Here is a 13,821-nt window from a genome sequence, read left to right on the forward strand (position 1 = left end):
TAAGTTAGAAGATTAAAGTCAATGCGATCATTGGTATCACGCTCATTGTTAAAAGAAGTTTGCAGATAGAAATGCTACATGCTGAAACGTGATTATATCACATTAGAATATGAAGGAAGGTATATTCCATTCTGGAATCTGACTCTAAGAGACTTGAGTCTAAGCGTTGCATCATACGATGAGAGGTCATTACAACACGACCCATCGGTCTGTTACAATAGATAACGGAAAGTACTTATCCTAAGAAGAAGAAGGAGTCATCAATAAGGATTTATTTTGTAACTTGTAGGTTACGATTGAAAGTCCAACATGGTACGATAAGCAGATGCAAGATTGGGCATCGTCTTCGTTCAAGAAAGACATAGAGTTAAATACTCTTTCGAGGAAACATGGAAGTTACGATTATTACTTAGGATGAATAGGTAATGTATGGAATCATTATCCAAGCCCTACTTTCATTGATGATTCCGGGATGTAATCGTCCTAAGGGGGAGATAATTGTAACGCCCGTAGATCCGGGCTAGTCAAGTTAGAACCGATAAGCGTCAAAAATGACTTTTTGATGAAGATTATTTAGAATGATTAATCTTAACTAAGTTGTAGTATATGTTACAAGGATTCCGTGCATATAAAGAACGCCGAAATCCGAGTTATAACGAAGAAGTTATGACCTGTCGAAGTTTCGCGACAGAGCTGGTACGACGCTGAATGACGTAAAAAGTGAATTTACGTTAGAGAAATATTTAGCCTTAGAGATCTAAACAAAAGTCGTAGAATACGTTAAAACGAAAACGTGCATAAAACGAACGCCTAAATTTGACTTCGTATAAGGAAGTTATGATTTTTCCAAAGTTTCGACTTAGCAGTATGCAGCCCGAATCCTCGATTTGAGATCGAGCGATTTTTAGCCGAAACAATATAAATGAGAATCGACGATCTCATCGATAGTAGTGAAACGATAAAAAGATAGGCGGAAACGGACGTCAGATGAAGAAGTTATGAATTTATAACGGAGTTTTCCTGTTGCGGCCTAAAAGTAATATATTTATAATATATTAACAATAAAGTCAAAATTAGCAAACGGAGTCTAAATGAGAGTTGTAGAGCATATTCTCACCTACGTGTCGATATAAAGAATGTTAAAAACAGAGTTCGTATGCGAAAGTTATGAATTTCTGAAGTTCAGGGCGCGAAACCCCAAAATTGTCAGCCACCACGACGTGGTAAAATTACCACGACGTGGCAGGAGCTCTGGAGTCTGTCAGACCCACTTGCAATGACGACCCAGCCACCACGATGTGGTAAACCGTACCACGACGTGGCAAGGGTAAATTTTGCCCTATAAATAGATTTGAAGGGCCAGTCGAGTTTGGGTTGTTCCAACTCCTCTCTCTCTCTCTCACACTCCTGATACCCTCTATAGTCATTCCGAAGTACCCCCGAAGCCGCGGTTTCATCCCAAGACCCGAATCAAGTCCCGAAGCCCGAAGATCCCGAGAAGTGATATTCTCGAGCCGAAGCTTTGCCCGCGAGAAGCCCGGTTTTGTGAAGATCTTCCAGATCTACCGAAGAATACGGCTTCTACAAGCCGTAGTGCCGTCCGATCATCTTTTGATTAAGTGAGTGTGTGGCCACTTTCTTCTAACACATAAATATTAAGTATTTTCTATGAAATACGTGCTATGTGAATAATATAAAGTTGTTTATATGTGTGGGTGTATAGTCCCTTTCATAAACACGAGTATAATACATGTATTGTTTGAATGTATTAAGTATATGTTGGGGTGAGTGTGTAGTTACTTTCTTCTAACACATAAATACGAAATATTTGCTATGAAATACGTGCTATATGTTTATATATTATTTGTCTATTTGAGATAGGCATGGAATTGAAGTTTTATATAGGTTTTAAATGAGTTAAAATGTATATGTATTTTATCTCTACAAATATGTTGGGTAGAACATGGGTACACGAAATAGTTGGGGTGTGATGAAGGATGAGTTTGAGGATGAGACGAAAGATAAACCTCGGTAGCTATGGATTTAGTATTGTAAAGATAAGCCTTGATACCTATGGATTTAGTATCGTATATAGATGAACCTTGGTAGCTATGGATTTAGTACCGTATAGATGAACGTTGGTAGCTATGGATTTAGTACTGTTAGATAGACGATGATAGCTATGAACTTAGTACCTGTTAGATAAACGTTGGTAGCTATGGACTTAGTACCTACACTGGTAGCTATGGATTTAGTACCTGATGAATGAACCATAGCAGCTATGGAATTAGTGCTTTACGATAGAACCTTGGCAGCTATTGTCTTAGTGCCTAATAAAGAATCCTGGCAGCGATTGTCTTAGTAATTTTGTCAAACCGCACCAAACCGCACTATGCGGTTTAGAATTTCGCGGTGCGGTTTGCGATTCGTAATTTTGTCAAACCGCATTATGCGGTGCAGTTTGCGGTTTATAGTTATTAAACACCGCTTCAAACCGCACCGCATCGTATATATATATATATATATATATCAAAGTTTCCAATCACCAAATATTTCATACTGTCCAATAACTTTATTCTATATCACGATGGTTAAATATGGTAATTAAAGACTATGATATCAAATTTCATAAGTCATAACAACTTAGCAAAACAATTTATCAAACCGCATAAACCGCACATAAATCGCCTAAACCGCCCGCATGAAACCGCAACGCTTAATGCGGTTTAGAGCTTTTGTGGTGCGGTTTGCGGTTTCAACTCTAAACCGCACCGCGAACACCCCTATATATATATATATATATATATATATATATATATATATATATATATATAATATCGTGGGTTGAAAACCCTATATGCTCACCAGGCTCCCAAGCCTGACCCACTCCATTTTCTTTGCATTACTGGTAATGGCACAAGAGTATAAGTTGGTGGACTTGACGAGGGATTTTGGATTATAGATCAGTAGTTATAAATAACTGTTGTAAGGTCTATTTTATATTGTTTATGCTTTTGGTCTGTATCGGAACATGACATCCCGTGATTTTGTTATTTAATGAAAATACATTTCTTTAAAGAAATGCTTTGATAAATTCTTATCATATTTTGTTTTGGGAACAAATTCCGCAACCGTTTTCTTTAAATGAATACTCTGATTTATAAAACAAAGCATAAACAAATCGGTCTTTTCTGGCCGTGAAATTGGGGATGTCACAAAAATCTCCCAAATCTCTCCAAGTATGTGAAATCTCTCTTAAATCTCTCCAAGTATGTGAAATCTCTCCAAGTATGGGAAATCTCTCCCAAATCTCTCCAAGTATGTGAAATCTCTCCCAAATCTCTCCAAGTATGTGAAATCTCTCCCAAATCTCTCCAAGTATGTGAAATCTCCCAAATCTCTCTATGTACCTTCCTCAGTCGAAAACAGCCCAAAACAGAAGGAGAAAACCTAAAAGGACCCTCTTGGTCCTTAACCTCTCGTCTGGAACCCTCTTGGTCCGGAACACCTTCTAAGGAACCAAGAGGACTCACAATCTCGGAACCCCCCTCCCCTTCGGAGCCTCTGAAGTGACTCCGGAAGACTTAAGGCTTGCTCCGGAAGGGCCTTGTACCAGATAATTTCGTATCTCGGAATGCCTTGGTTCGGACAATCTCGTAACTCCGGATGCTCCTTGCTTCGCCTCACTTTGGAAACCCCTGGCCGGACCGGACTTCGCCTCCGGACTTTGCATCTGACTCCAGAATTGTAGGGAGAGCCTCGAAATTTGATTATTGACTCTGGAACTTTGAGGATGACTCCAGAAGTTGAGAATGACCTTCGAAACTCCTAAAATGGCTCCAGAACTCACTTCTTGACTTCGGATTTTAGACCATTTCGCAACATTTCATCACTTTAAGGCATTTTGACGTCGGAAATTGCACCAAACTCATATTTTTCATATCTTAGACCCCTTAAACCCATATTTTATGCCAAAATCAATTATTTGAAACATATTTAAATAAAATAATACCCAATATTTTTAAAGAGATTTTTAGAGGATAAAGGGGTTTGACTTTATGATGTGATGCAAATTCCTCATTTCCCATGCAAATCCCAGTTAAACACACAAATACCCATGGATATAAGCATTGTACACCAGTCCTCCATGCAAGTGTCAAGTCACCCTTATCCTTCCCTTTAGATACGTGAACTCCTTTTCCTCTCCAAGTTCCACTTCTCTCATTCACATTTAGTAAACTCCCAAGAATACTCTCAACACCTTCAAGCTTCAAGTTCATCCCTTCAAAGAAAAGTCCTAGCTTTTTTTTTTGTAAGTATTTTCTTCTCTTTGAATAATTATTCTTCACATTATTATAAGATTTCATTATATTTACACACAAAAATTATTCTTAGAATCCTCTAAAGATTTAAGAATCTTCCAAGTTTTGGAGCTTGGAAACTTCCTCATCACTCTCCAAATTACCCAGCAAGCAAACTAAGGTGAGCTTCATACCCCACCTTTTTCAATGTTTTAGTGTTTTTGGGGGAGAGTACAAGTAAAATCTTGTCTAAATACTTGAATAATTTCATGTATACGTATGTTTGAATGTGTGTGTGAAATATTATTAAATTATTATTTTAGTAATATTCTCATGAACGTAAGATTTCACAACTTCATAAAGAACAGAGGATACTTTGTGTACAAAAGAGCCTCCCAACTAATGGGTGTGTCCAACTTAACCCCTTTAATTATACTTTCATGTCCAAAGATAAAAGTTATAAAAAGGGACCTTGATTAGTTGACACTATTTCTAGTGATTTTTCTAAAATGGGAACTTTGTGACTAATTGCAAATTACTAGGGATTATTTATAAATATTTGGTAAATAATTTCACCAAGGAAATACACAAATGGAGCCTTTATGACAGAAAATATTTGCATGTCATAAACTGCTGTTGTGAAACCTTCGTGAACATAAGTAATGTTCTATATGTCATAAAACAGAAAATGTGTGTCATAATCTTCAGTCATAAGTTTACACCAATTATAATTGACACTTTTCTCTTGACTAATATGGGCCTGGGCCGACAATTTATAGAAAGAAAAGTCTATTTTGTCAATTCTGATAATGTTGGGTCATTTTGTTAAACATTCAAGATGGCTTATTTTTCAATAAACGAAGCGGAACGAACACGAAGCACCCAGTTAACGAGCATAATAAACGAGATGGAACGAGAATGATATTTCTATTAAATGAGTACGAAATTCATTATTTTATCTAACAAATAATGGATCTCAAACGATTGCTCAAAAGGTTGTTAATATTCTAGTCAGACAAATCTCAAAAGTACCTAAATATAAAAATATTAGTGTACGCCTAAAATCCTGTATGGAGTTATAGCCAGAGTCTCCTAGAGGGAGAGCGGGAATTTGTGTATAGATCTATATGGGGTTGACACCCCGCACCTTCGTTGTTCGCTATAGCTAGACCGGCCAGTCTAGGGAGACAAATGTCTTGGGACAAAATGAGGGCGCTTGAGAAACGCCAAAACAGGTTACCGTCATAACAGTATGGTTATAACGACTCACTAGAATATGTTATGTTATCTAGAAATTTATGCAAGGAAAACCTCATAAATATATTTGGCAAGTTGTGTTGACTGTCCTACACATGGTAGTGATGGTCCGCATTTGTTACGTTGACTGTCCTTTTTCTTTGCATAGAACGTCCATGATCGCCATGTTAATTTTTTTTTCACTTAACAAGTATAGAGTCTTAATACTACTATTTTACAAATCAGAAAACGTAGGACTTTATGGAAAACGTTTGTAAACGATTTTAAAAATGATAAACTAACACACACATATGTAAGTATACACAGTTGAAAACAGAACTTACGAATATTTTATAGCAGAGAATATAGGATTTTCTGGAGAAAACGATTTTATACGATTTTGATAACGATAAGCTAGAACGCACACTCAATTTCACTCGATAAGAAAAACAAGACGTTCAACTATATTCTCTTTTTGAAAATAGGGGATTTACTGGAAATGGTTGACTATTATTATACAAAAGGACTATTCTCGAACACAGCTCGCATTTACAAATTACATCACTTTTCGAAATCACTCCTTATAAGGATGAACAAAAGTAATGACATGCACACACCTATATCCATGATTTCCAAAGCAAGGCTTCAAACGATTTCATAGAAAATATTAGATTTTCTGAAAGTGCAATGAGAACGATTCTAAACATGTGTAACACTATTTATACAAAAATGCTTATGAACTCACCAACTTTTTAGTTGACGCTTTTCAAAATGACTTGTATTCTTAGGGATTTAGTAAACAGGTAACAAGGGACGCGGATGCTGGACTATTTAGGTGTAGTTTGAAAATTTTCTGCTCATTTCTCATTTGTGTAACTCAAAGAACAAACACATTATGTAAACAATGTAAGTTTGATATCTCAATGTATGATGTTTGGAATTCTCTGTTTCATATATATTCAATTGTTATGATACTGCACATGGAAGTCACCTGCCTCCGTACGTTTCCGCCGTCTGGTCTGGGGGTGTGACATAAGTGTTTTTATTTCTTCTTATTTCTTTTTATTTATTTTAAATGTAAAAACAGTCAATAGAAAATGTAAAATAAATTAAAAATGGTATAAAAGTCTTTTTATATTAGTCAGAGACCAACCACAATAGAAATTAAAAACCGCTAGGACCTTCCATGAATTTTTTTAATGTTAGGGACTAAAGTCCATATTTTGAGAAAGCACAGGGACCATTTATGAAGGTTTTTCTTTTTAGGAAGAATGTACAAGACCCCCTTAGTTATTTGAGTAATGGGAAATAGTTGGGAAAGAATGAGAACGAATCTTGATTTCTTAGAAATAAACATTTGTGTGTCTCTTGTGGATGATGGTGGTTTTATGTGTTTGAGAGAGATATAAGTGTGTGTGGGGCGGGGGTGGAGGAGGAGGGTTCTAATTTTATTTATTTAAATATATAAATAATTAATAGGAAAAGAAAAAGTATATATATTAAAAAGGATAAAATGTTTGTTTCATGTGACTCATGGGCCAGAAGCCCAACAAATGCAAATCACATTATTAGCCTAAGTCAAAACGTAATATAAGAACCAAATATTAATTTACAAATATATATATATATATATATATATATATATATATATATATATATATATATATATATATATATATATAAAACACAATTTATATAGTTAACGTACATGTGGTATGCAGGGTCGTACCCATTGGCATGGGAAACTCAGGTAATGGTCGAGGGCCTCCTGATTTCAACGGTTCCATTTTTTATATATCTTATAAAGATAGCATAGAAAAAACTATGATATATCGTGTATAACAGCTGAGCAGAAAAAGGAAAGGAAATGGAGTCAAAACAAATGAAGCGGAGAAGACTAATCGACGTGTGATTTTCTGGAATAATCATCACACTAGGCCTCTTACCATCACCAATAGAAGAACTCTATGAACCAATTTTGATTTTTTAATGATTACAAAAAAAAATCGATTATGATTTTTTCATGTAACCTTCTGAGTTTCGGTTTCAATTTCTGTTTTCTAATTTTGATTTCAATATTTCTTAGTTCATTAGTTATGATAATATGATTTTATGCATCCATCAAAAAAATTTAGTAATGTATTCGTGTTAATATGATTTGAGGTAGCCTCACCAATTTTAGTGTATGATTTATGATTTGTTTTAATCTAATTCATGTTAATCTAATTCGTGTAAATTGTAAGATTTCATTATTGTTCTTAACTTCACTTCTTTGATGTTAGTATTCTGATAAAAAGTCAGTTTTTGTGATTTCTTTCAAACTTTATATAGACAACTTGAAACCTCAAAATTATAAGTTTTGAATCCTTGTTGTTGGAGTCTGGAAAACGATTTAGAAACCTTATGTTTTTTATTGAAAAATGATTCGACATCACAAGTTCACAACTGATGTAACATTTTCTTTACTTGTTTTTTTCATTGACATTGTTTTATAAGTTTAAAATAGTAATATGTTGCATAGAAAACATTTTTATGGTAGTGAAATTTTGTTCGGGTCGGCTTTCTTTGTCGGACGTTTTATAGGAACGGACAGCTGCCCCATAATTTCCACCATCATCGCTTTATTATTACTTTTGGTCACTTTAATATTGGTTTATATAATTTGAGTTTCCAAAGGGAAGAAGAGTTCTTTTCTTTTCTTCGTCATTCTCAGGGCGGGTCTCTTCTCATTGGGCCCGCTTGGGTTATGGTTGGGGCACGCCCCACTGAGGTTTTCTTAAGAAATCATATCAGAATGCTATTCTCCGCTCATCCATCGGAGAGAGGAACAACCCTAGCTGAGCTTTAACTCCTCAATTCAAGAAGAGTTCAAGGGTAGGAGGAGAATAAGAGGTTAGCAATGTACGAACGTTTTCCAGAGTACTTCGCGCCACAACCATCTCTTTTTTATAGGTTCTACGGACCGAAGCCTGCTGCTTCATCTGGGAGAAAATAATCATAGATATGCTATTTTTTTCTTTTATATTGTGTAACCCAAAGCGCATTCCTTTAAGAATGTATCTGGTTCCATTTTTCTTTCGTTAGTTAAGCCACCTTTTTCTAAAAGGGATTGTAGTAATTCTGTTTTTATACTCTTTAAAATGGCTCTCTCATATTGAGAAATTCTGTCTAGTGGCATTCGATCACAGAATCCATTGACAGCTGCATAAATGACTAAAATTTGTTTTTCAATTGGAAGTGGTGAGCTCCCTAGCTTGTATTGATGTTAAGGGGTAAGGCCTTTATGTCCCCCCCTTGTCTTTTCTTTTTTTGCAATAAATAGCGAAAGCGAGACGATAGTTCTCTGTCGGGTGAGAGAAGAGATAGAGCACGGTATTCTCACGGGCCGAAGTGCAAAGCCCGGTAGCCTATCCGTAGTTCGGAAGGAAGCCCCCTATGGTCTAAATCAAGTTGCTACTTTCCCTCTGCGCTTATAAGTAGATTAGGTCAGACTTTGCTTGCTCTGAGACATCTTGAAAAGGGAAATCCAATATCAAAATGGAAATGTTTGAAATTGCTCCTTGACCCAAGAAAGGAACAAACGGGATTCGGAGCTTGACACATCTCATGTTTGCCGAATCTAAAAACCATCGCCTTTGCATCCAAACACTTCACGGCGGCTATGATCAGATCCCAGTGTTGGTTCACTTTTGACTTTATCCTCCACCAAATCTTCTGATCTCCCGTTCTCAATGATGTTAAGCAGCTCCTGATCGCAGCAATCATGCCTTCGAAGGTACGTTTTTTTCATTCGGGGTCTTACCTTGGGGATAGACGATGGACCCGCCATTCGACATGATGCAACATTTTGAAAGGAAATTCCATCAAATAAAAGGAGTTTACATTTCTGACATCTCTTGACACCCTTAATTTTAATAAGTCCAAAATTGACTAAGGACAGAAGCAAGCTACAAGCATTAGCAACCGCTTTCGTTTAATCTTTTGGAAAAAAAAAATAAGCAGCGAAGAAAACAAGACAGTAAGTTGTTGCGCTAACTCGCTAGCTCAGTAGCTTCAGTCTTCTACTACTAGTCTAATTGGTAATTAAATTATGCTCCAGTCTCTTATTCATCCGTATCAGAAGCTTGGGGATCATGCTCTCATGCTATCGGTCCGAAGGTAGGCTCAAGCTAAGATTCTGCTTGTGAGCGTAATGGTATAAGCCTGCCTGACTGTGAGACCGATTGGTCGAACAAAGACGAAAGTCGGCCATAGTGATCCGGGAGTCCCGTGTGGAAGGGCTCTCGCTTAGCGGATCAAAGGTACGCCGGGGATAACAGGCTGATGACTCCCAAGAGCTCTTATCGACGGAGTCGTTTGGCACCTCGATGTCGACTCATCACATCCTGGGGGCCTGGTGAATTCAACCTTAACGTACCCGGGTAGTACACCTGGAACAAGAAGGTTCGTCGTACAATTTCGGCGATTACAAAAAGAAAGGAGTGTATCCCTCTCCCTCAGTGTCTTTCCACTTCCGTCGTTCAGGAACAAACACTTCTGCTTACTGCTATGCCATGGTTGAAGCTTTAGGCTCCATAGACGGAACTATGTATTAGGTATTAGGGAGGGGAGGACACCACTCAGCACCCCACGGAGCGGTGGGGTTCAATGCCTAAAAAAAAAGAAAAAAGGGGGGAAAGATGACTCTATGGCTGAGGGGAGGAGAGAAAGAACGCATGCTTGGATATTCTGTCTGTCGGAGGTTCGATAATCTATGAAAGGACATCTAAAGCGGAATGCCAGGCGGAGGAGTGTAACTGCCTTATCGCGCTACCCAACTTGTATGTGAAAAGCATTTCGTACTCGTAACCGATCCCTTCCTAGCGAAAGGTGTGCTCCAATGAAAAGTACACAACACTAGTAGTGCCCCTTTTGACGACCAAGTCACAATGGAAACAATGTATCTCTCTGGGGATGTGAAGAATATTTGAAAGCACTTTCGAACCATCAGGGATCTTTTGTTTGCTCCGCAAGGTAGCCAGAGCCAGCCAATTTTTCACTAAATAGGCATAAGAGTATTTGAACTGTAGAAAAGTAGTGCGGAGAACTAGTCAGAATTGGGCTTGCCATCCAATTCGTGACGTGGATGATCCGCCGAATCCATTGCTGACTTCACCACGATCGATTAAGTGAAACGGTTCTACAAAGTTTGTTTGTTCATACAGGCAACATGGTTATAGTAGTTGCCAGCCATGCAATTCGTACTGCATGGAGAGATTCCTCTACCACTCTATAAATGGAGTCTCGATAAGTGTCTTCACTTTATCAAATTCAAATCAAAGAAATTGAGTACTTGCACGTATGGCTATGGATGCTGCAAACAGGTAGCTTGCTTACCAAGCCACCCACTTGAGAAGCTAGTCGCTAGAAAAAAGCGACGAGGAAGCGAAGCTGTCTACGAAGCTTTGCTTCTCCCCTTGTAGTCGTAATACTAGGCTTGTCGCTACTTTGATTCAAAAGGTAACCGATGGTTCCCGACTTTCTCTTGTTTCCGCAACTGTAACCATTTTTCCGATTACATAGCTCTCTCCTTTGGTACTCAATTGGGTATATTCCGTAGTGAGATAAGGAATTCAATCGTATATGGTATTGTACAAATACAGTATGGCAGGATTGACTAGCGGGATGGTTTCAAAAGAAGGATTTCTTGCGGTATCAGTACTCAATAGGGAACTTAAGGGATAGGAATGTACTTTGAGTTCTCAATTCTATTGCATTAGAAAGTGGGGAATTCAATCGGTATGGTCGAAGGCAATCAGAAAAAGGGCTTCCCAGAAGAAAGAATTGAATTAGCTAAGTCAGTAAGAATGACTAGGACCTAGCACAATACGTTCTTTGATTCGACATTCCCGGTCAAAGCATTGATTCTAAGCCTTTCGTTAGCTCGTTACTTCAGGGTATTCTCAAATACTTTTCGGTAGGAGAACTCTTCGTATTACGTACGGATAGTACTACTACTCTTTGTTATCCACGTAGTATCTTCGTAACAACCACACTAGCCAAGTGGATCAACGCAGTGGATTGTGAATCCACCACGCGCGGGTTCAATCCCCGTCGTTCGCCCATCAATAAATGGACCATTTGTTACGGAGACAGAAGACAAACCTAGAAAGCTTTTTTTCTGCAAGTCATCTCGAGGCTTCAAACGCATCCAAGCAATTGGTATCCGATTGAAGCATAGAAATAGATTCGTGTCGCCTACTTGCTGAAAGCACAAATGGAATGGCCGATCATGAATTCTATGAAGTTTTTAAGACCTTCACTTTTGACTTCATAATGAATTAAATGAACCCCCGGATGAGGAGCAAATCTCCCCTCCTTTTTACTAAACCATAGGGAGCCCCTAGTAGTTTACCGGACAAATTGAGTTGTCGTGACGAGACCTTTCTTAGTGGAAGATCGGAATTCTCTTCATCACGAGACTGATCGGATCAGACACCCGAGAGACCTCCACAGTTATGAACGACTTAAAAAAATTCAAGTCGAATTGACTAATCCGGTATATTTTCCACGTTCATAGGAGTGCATCTATGTTTCTGCTTTATGAATATGATATTTTTTGGGCATTTCTAATCATATCAAGTCTTATTCCTATTTTGGTATTTTTCATTTCGGGATTAGTCACCTAGAAAGAGGAAAATTGCCAGTTTAGTTCCATCTCCTTGAGTTTCAATTGGAATGCTAGGGTAAGTCCCAAAGTCCTAAGTTCTTCCTTTCAATAAAAGTAGTAGGGCTAACGATATTTCTTTAGCTTAATGCTAGGCGTATAGATAGGTTTCTGGATCTCGAGATTAGTTTCATTTCTCTGGCTAGGAATAAGCAAAAAAACAAGGAAAGCGGATTCTCTTCTCGGGTAAGCAGTGCTCTCTTTCGCATAAGCCCTTTCTTAAGTAAGGTGGTGGCGCTCTTTATCAGCTACTTTCCTGAAGGACTCTCGCCTAGTTCTGAAACTCTTCCCGCAGCCTTGCCCTTATTGCCCTGCCTACCTCGGCAGGCATACCCCGGAACCAATTCATCAGTATGCTCTTTATGATCTTGGATTATGATTCAATTGCCATGTATTTAGCTATTGAGCCTCAAAGTTTATGTTTTTATGTGATCGCAACATCAAAAAGAAAGTCTGAATTTTCCATGGAAGCCGGCTCGAAATATTTGATCTTAGGTGCATTTTCCTCAGGAATCTTATTGTTTGGGTACGACCGAACAACTACTAATATCTCGTAAGGGAAGGAGTACATGGTCATTCCTCGATTCTTGATGGGTCTGCTTCTTCCCGTCATCTCAGCTCTCGCCATTTCAACCCATATCTAATGTAGCCCACAGCTCGCCCCAAACCCTACCAGCTTTCCAGGCCATTCAATCCCCTTCATTCCATTTTAGCTCATCTCCAACCGGAAAGCTTTCGCGATGATGTTTTCCGAGAATACATCCTTCAAAAATGGGATTTGGTTGGATGGAGTATCGCAGAAGAATATCATTTTTATAAAGGGGCGCTACAACTAGCAGCCACTTTAAAGACTGGCTACCTATAATATAAAGATCCCTCACTGCACACTTTAGATATAATGAAAACCTTTAGTTTAGGAGTCATTCAGGCTAGATCTAAAAAAAGAACATAGCCTTCGTATGATCCCTTTCTAGTACCCTATCTTGAGGAGGAAAGTGTTCATAAGGAAAAGACTGGAAGAAATGGGATTCGAACCCATGCATGATGAAATCTTCTTGTACCTCCTTTAGATAGAGCCCCCCTGCTCCTAATGTAGAGCTAGAACTACTGCTACCGTGGAATCCGCGGTCACACATAAGTATCTCGCCTTCCAAAAAAAGCGGGTGCTAATTAGCACTAATGCTAATGGGGACCATCGATCAAGAAGGACTTCGGAGACTGCAATCGAATTGATCAAAAAAGAGAAATAGGGCCAACTCTTCTAGTTGCGCCTCTAACCTTCAAGGGCCTCATGTAGGGGCGGAAGCTAAGAGGGGCCATGACCTCCCAGGTTTTAAGGCTCCTAATACTTTATATATTTTACCCCATAACATCAATCTAATCAATCTTTTACTTTTGATTTGACATCATTTTTTTACTTTTTCTTTTACTTTTTTTACTCTTTTTTTCATTTTCATTTTTGTTTTTTCTTTTATTATTATTATTATTATTATTATTATTATTATTATTATTATTATTATTATTATAAATTTCGATAACATCAATTCCGTTTTATATAGTCGTCCGAATTTTATTATG

The sequence above is a fragment of the Lactuca sativa genome, chromosome 9, assembly GCF_002870075.4.
Source record: "Lactuca sativa cultivar Salinas chromosome 9, Lsat_Salinas_v11, whole genome shotgun sequence".
In the NCBI taxonomy this organism is placed as follows: Eukaryota; Viridiplantae; Streptophyta; class Magnoliopsida; order Asterales; family Asteraceae; genus Lactuca; species Lactuca sativa.